General features: G+C 39.9%; 1 non-coding gene across 1 annotated transcript; it reads left to right on the top strand.

The window, feature by feature from the left end:
• The first annotated feature begins 2,124 nt into the window (after positions 1-2,124).
• On the top strand, positions 2,125-2,208 carry Trnap-ugg (transfer RNA proline (anticodon UGG)). Its single transcript has one exon. It is a non-coding gene; the product is annotated as a tRNA-Pro (tRNA).
• Positions 2,209-6,728: the final 4,520 nt, after the last annotated feature.

The following is a 6,728-nucleotide window of genomic DNA, read 5'->3' as shown; positions in this document are numbered from 1 at the left end:
CAACTTTTTGTTTTATCAATTTTTTGAATTGTTTCTTTTGTTTCAATTTCATTGATTTCAGCTCTGATTTTAATTATTTCCTGTCTTCTACTACTATTGCTATGTATTGTGTTCTTCTTTTTCTAGGGCTTTGAGCTGTAATATTAGGTCATTTAGTTGTTGACTTTTCATTCTTTTCTGGAATGTGCTCCATGCAATAAATTTTCCTCTTAGTACCGCTTTCATAGTGTCCCGGAGATGTTGACATGTTGTATCATCGTTCTCATTGACCTCTAAGAATTTTTTTTATCTCTTCCCTGATGTTTTCTGTTATCCATGTTTCATTCAATAGCATATTATTTAGTCTGCAGGTATTGGAGTAATTTCTGTTTTTTATTTTGTTATTGATTTCTATTCTCAGTCCATTATGATCTGATAGAACACAAGGAAGTATCTCTATTTTTTTGCATTTCCTAAGGGCTGCTTTGTGGCATAACATATGGTCTATTTTCGAGAAGGTTCCATGTGCTGCTGAGAAGAAAGTGAATCCGCTCGTTGATGGATGGAATATTCTATATATGTCTATTAAGTCTAGGTTATTGATTGTGTTATTGAGTTCCATGGTTTCTTTGGTTGGTTTTTGATTGGAAGATCTATCTAGTGGTGACAGTGGTGCATTAATGTCACCCAGAATTATTGTTTTGCGGTCTATGTGATTCCTGAAATTGAGAAGGATTTGTTTGATGTACAGGGATGCACCATTGTTTGGGGCATAAATATTTACTATCATTATGTCTTCCTGATTTATGGTTCCCTTAGGCAGTATGAAATGTCCTTCTTTATCCCTTCTGACTAATTTTGGCTTGAAGTCCACTTTATCTGATATAAGGATAAAAACCCCTGCTTTTTTACTGAGTCCATGTGCATGGTAGGTTTTTTCCCATCCTTTCACCTTTAGTCTGTGGATGTCTTTTTCTATGAGATGAGTCTCTTGCAGGCAGCATATTGTTGGGTCTTTCTTTTTAATCCATTCTGCCAGTCTATATCTTTTGATTGATGAGTTTAGGCCATTAACATTCAGGGTTATTATTGAGATATGATTTGTATTCCCAGTCATTTGACTTATTTTTGGTTTTTAAGTTGGCTTGGTTTCTCCTTTGAGTGGTTTTTCTCTAAGGTAGTTCCTCCCTTTGCTGACCTCCATTGTTGTTTTTCATTTCCTCCTCATGGAATATTTTGTTGAGAACATTCTGTAGTGCAGGCTTTCTATTTGTAAATTCTTTAACTTTTGTTTATCATGGAAGGATTTTATTTCATCTTCAAATCTGAAGGTTAGTTTTGCTGGGTATAGGATTCTTGGTTGGCAACCATGTTCTTTCAGAGCTTGAAATACATTGTTCCAGGCCCTTCTAGCTTTTAGAGTCTGGGTTGAGAAGTCTGCTGCTATCCGTATTGGTCTCCCCCTATACTCAATCTGATGCTTTTCTCTCGCAGCCTTCAAAATCCTATCTTTATTTTGAATGTTAGGCATTTTCATTATAATGTGCCTTGGTGTGGATCTGTTGTGATTCTGTGCATTTGGTGTTCTGTAAGCCTCTTGTGTTTGATTTTGCATTTCATTCTTCAGGTTTGGGAAATTTTCTGATATTATTTCATTGAATAGGTTGTTCATTCCTTTGGTTTGTATCTCTGTGCCTTCCTCAATCCCAATAATTCTCAAATTTGGTCTTTTCATGATGTCCCATAGTTCTTGGAGGTTCTGTTCATGATTTCTTACCATCTTCTCTGTTTGGGAAACTTTATTTTCAAGATTAAATATTTTGTCTTCATTGTCTGAGGTTCTGTGTTCCAAGTGGTCTAGTCTTTTGGTGATGCTTTCCATTGAGTTTTTTATTTGGTTTATTGTTTCCTTCATTTCAAGGATTTCTGTTTGTTTGTTTGTTTTTGAGAATCTCTATCTCTTTGTTGAAATGATCTTTTGCTTCCTGCAGGTGCTCTTTCAGCTTATTGGTATTATCATTCATTGCCTGCATTTGCTCTCTTATCTCATCCTTTGCTTTGTGAATCATCTTAATCATGTATAATCTGAAGTCCTTTTCTGACATTTCTTCTAACATACTGTCATTGGATTCTATAGAAACTAGATTTGGGGGCTGGGGAGATAGCTCAGTCGGTAGAGTGCTTGCCTTGGAAGCACAAGGCCCTGGGTTCGATCCCCAGCACCCAAAAAAAAAAAAAAAAAAAAAAAAAAAAAGAAACTAGATTTGTTTGGATCATTTTCTTCCTTTGTTTTTTCATGTTGTTCATGTATCTTCCCCTCTAGCAGTGCAGATCTGGGGTATTGTAGATTTCCCCCTATAGGCTTATAGTGACCCTATAGCTTTCCAAAACCCTTTCTTTAAGGGGAGATCAATATTAGTAGTGCCCAATTCAGGCACTATGCAATCCTAGACCAAATAGCCCCTATGAGGACAACAACAAAATTGTCATAATAAACAGAATGAGTTCAAATATTATCTTCAGTAAAACAAACAAATTTACAATAAGGTCTGCAGTTTCAAATGGAGGACAAAGAGGATGCAGAGGGATGTAGAATGTGGCTGTTAATGGGATAAGAAAAGAATATACAGAAGTTCTAGATAATAGAAAGGGTGAGAGTGTAATCAAAAGAAATTGGATGTTAGCATGCAAAAAAGAGAGAAAGAGACTCTGAGGGAACAGGTAAAAAAAGGAAAAGAGAGCAAGAAAAGTAAAGAAATAAAAACTTAAACTTTTTCAATAAGGAGAAAAAAGAAAATCTACAGTATAACAGTCATATAGTAATGAAACCTCCCAGAGTTCAGTGGCCTGATGCATGAGAGGTACCTGACAATGAGCTTCAAGTCTCCAGCAGGCGTCTCAGGATGGGATTTGCCCCACCTAAAGATGGGAGCTAAGTCTTCCAGGATTATCCAAGATGGCCGCTCTGGCTTCCAAATGTGTTGGCAAATGGGGAGCTGCAGCTCAGGGCGTGGCCGTGGTCAGCAGGAGGTCCTGGAGGCGGGATGCGGTTGGTCAGGCAGGGGTCCTGGAGGTCGGGTGTGTTTGGTGTAGTTGTGGGATCCTGGAGGCTGGTTGCAATCAGTCGGTCTGGGGTCCCAGTGATAGAGCGCAGTCAGTAAGTCTGGGGGTCCTGGCGGCAGGGAGCAGTCAGTCGATGTGAGGGCCCCAGAGGCAGGGAGTGATTGGTCGGGCTGAGGGATCCTGGAGATGGGGCTCAGTCAGTCCGGCCAGGGGTCCTACGGGGCCTGGCTATTGTCTCAAAATGGCGGTAGCCACGTGTAATCAAACCTGCAGGTACTGTGACAGTGAACTTCCAGGCAACAGCAGGCAGCTGGTGCTCCACTGATGGTCGGCGATCAGTTTGCTGACTGTTGTCGGATGATCTGGAGGTGAACCTTGTGCGTTGGGTGATGGATAGGTGTAAGGCAGGCGATGGACAGGCGAGAGGCAGGCAAATGGTGGATGATAGGCGCCTGACAGTGAGCAATCTGCACTCAAAAAAGGCGTCGATATGCTGGCAGACTGCAGGTGGTCACAGCGGACAAATGGGGTAAACAGCAGGGGATCGATAAGCAGCAAAAACTGCCTCACAAGAAACAGATATCCTCTGCTTGAAACCCAAGTTAAGGAGCGACCAGGAACACAGACTCCCTCTAGTCTGGCATCTTGGATCTCCCCCTGAGGACTTCTTGATATGGGTGCCATGCAATTGGGTGTGTTCAGTTTGTGACAACCCAGTGGGTGTTTAACCTAGGACATATATACTTTTCTAATGTACATCGATAAACAAAATTTTAAAATGCCACATATAAAGATACTAAAAATATAAAGAATCTAGGAATAAATTTAGCAAAGTTGTACTGGCTTTTTATGGAAAGACATGAAAGAAGACCTAAATAAATGGAGAGATAGACTGTGTTCTTGAATAGATGAAATGTCATCTTGATGTCATTTCTTCCTAAGTTGGTATGTAAATTTAACACAATTTCAGTTAAAGTCCCAGCAATAATTTTTTTCACGTAACAAACTGATTCTAAAATTTATATAAAATAGCAAAATGATCAAGAATAGCCAAGACCCTCTGATTTAAAACAAATTAAAAACCACCAACAAACCAGATAGGTGGATTTATCATGCCAGATGTCAGGATTTTAGCATAACAATATGGTAATTATGGCAGTGTGCTATTAGCATAGGGATGAAACAAAAGAGAGAGCCCAGAAATAAAGCTGCATATACGTGGAAACTTGATTTAGGACAGACCAGACATTGTAGAGTCAGTGATGCCGGCCCAATCCACTATCCACATGGAAAAAAGTGAAATTTGATTCCAACCTTACGTGATACACAAAAACCAACTCCAGATGGGATAAAGGCTTAAATATAAAAGGAAAAACTATAAAACTATTGGAATATAAGAGAATTTATTTATGACCTCGGGATAGAGAAAGATCTCTTAAATAAGGCACAATAAGGACAAACCTTAAGGATAAAGATTTGTGAACTTAACTATACTGAAATTAAGAAGTTTTATTCAAAAGACCATAGAGAAAAAAGGCAAGTCACAAACTGGGAGACGATAACGATCTAAGGATTGAGGAGCATCCAGAATATATAAATAAGAATGATAAGAAAATGACAATTGAAAAATAGGCAAAAGATGTAAACAGGGATTTCATAGAAAAGGTAAAAGGGGAGTCATACAAGAAGAAATGTTAAGGACTTCAAAGGAATGAGACTCATTTCCTTAGTAATCTAGGAAATGCAAATTAAAACCACAATGAGACACAATTACACCCTAATAAAAGTTTAAAGGTGTGACTATACCAACTGCTGGTGAGGACATGGAGCCGTGGAAATTGAAGAAGGAATATGGAAAATGGCCTAGAACTAAACATGCATGAACTCTATGACTCAAATTCTCTCCAAGATAGAGAAGTTTTTGTACATTTGCACCAGGGAGCACTTTTGAGAAAGTTCATTGCAGAATTATTTATGCTGGTCTCCAAATGGAGACAACTCAAATGTCCATCAACTAACTGAAAAAGAGATAAATTCTAGCATGTTTGATCGATGGAATACTATACAGAGATAGAATGAATAAACTACAGCCTCATGAAGATTCAGATAAATGTCAAAACCATGCTGAGTGGAAGAATGAGTTACAGAATAATTCCTATGGCCAGCTTCCATTTGTATCAATTTTTTGTTTTGTAATATGTGACATAGCCATGTATTGACTACCACAATTAATATACTCCATCATGCAATACTGATACATCCTGGAATATGAATGATCCTCCTTGAAAACATTGCTCTAAGTAAGAGAAACCAGTTGCAGGCCACAATATTGTATGATTGCATTTATCTGAAATGTCCAGAATAGGCAGATCTATATACAGAGAAAGCAGGTAAGTGGGAGGGAGAAATGGAGAGTCACTATCACCGCCTACAGGTTCTCTCTCTCTCTCTCTCTCTCTCTCTCTCTCTCTCTCTCTCTCTCTCTCTCTCTCTCTCTTTAGTATTTTATTTAAAGACAGGGTCTTACTGAATTGCTTATGTCCTCACTAAGCTGCTGAGGCTGGCTTCTAACACTCCATTCTCCTGCCTCAGCCTCCCAAACCTCTGGGATTACAGGTATGTGCCTCTGCGCCTGGTCTTACTGGCTTTCTTTTGGGGGTGATAAAAATGTTCTGCAATTAGATAGTGATGATGGTTGCACACCATGTGAATACACTAAAAACCACTAAATTAGTAATGGTAAAAGTGTAAATTTTATGATGTGAATTATATCTCAATAATAACAAATACATATTAAGTAGTGGAACTATTTTGAAACTTAACTCAGAATCAAGACATGGTTGCCTCTAGGGTGTGTGAGCTGGGAGTCATCACAGAGTGGGGGTGGACATTTCTAATATATTGGTAATGCTTCTTTTCTTAACTCAGGTGATATGCAGGTGGTATTCTTTTTTAAGACTCTATAAACTATACACAGACCTCTGTGTGCTCCTGCAAGCATGACATAAATTATAATAAGTAAAAATTATGATGTAGGGAGTTGGTGACATCTCCCAGAGTCCTCTTTGCCTGGATGGTCTCCAACTCTGTGGAAATTGACCAAGGACTAGAAGCAGTTCTGGAACACAGAGGCAATGGAGCTCAAGAATTGAGCCATAATGTGTCTTTCCTTGGTGCCAACACTCCTGCAAAGGAGCCTTGCCCAGCTGGCCCTGGGGGTGGAGGGAGGAGGTGCATTGCTTAAATGCAAATAGCAAGCCATTTTATACAAGGAACTTGAGCATCCGTGGATTTCCTCATCCAAAGGGGGCCCTGAAATTAATCCCCTTTGGATATTGAGGGGGTTTACTATACTATTCACTTGCAAGGAAAATGAGTAGCCCTGTTGGGATGTCCACATTCTCTTCCTGATGGGGCCTGAGTGGGAGCCCTTATCACCAGCAGCAAGTGGCCCAGTGAGCTCACAGAGAGAACAGAGGACCTTCCCCCTCGCATGTGGGTGGCCTTGCAGTGGGCTGGAATCCTCACATCTAGCAGTGAAATTTCCTGAATCTCTCTCCCCACAGACATGAAGTGGTCTTCATATGGCAAGTGCAACTGTGAAGAAGGCCCCACGCTGGACGCCAGCCCCCTGAGTCCAGCACTGAACAAACCAGGGCTGAAAGTCTGCGTGGTGGAGGCCAGAT

This window comes from Sciurus carolinensis, chromosome 2 (assembly GCF_902686445.1).
Source record: "Sciurus carolinensis chromosome 2, mSciCar1.2, whole genome shotgun sequence".
Lineage (NCBI taxonomy): Eukaryota > Metazoa > Chordata > Mammalia > Rodentia > Sciuridae > Sciurus > Sciurus carolinensis.
The sequence above is the reverse complement of the archived record's forward strand: the minus strand, read 5'-3'. Positions and strand labels throughout refer to the sequence as shown.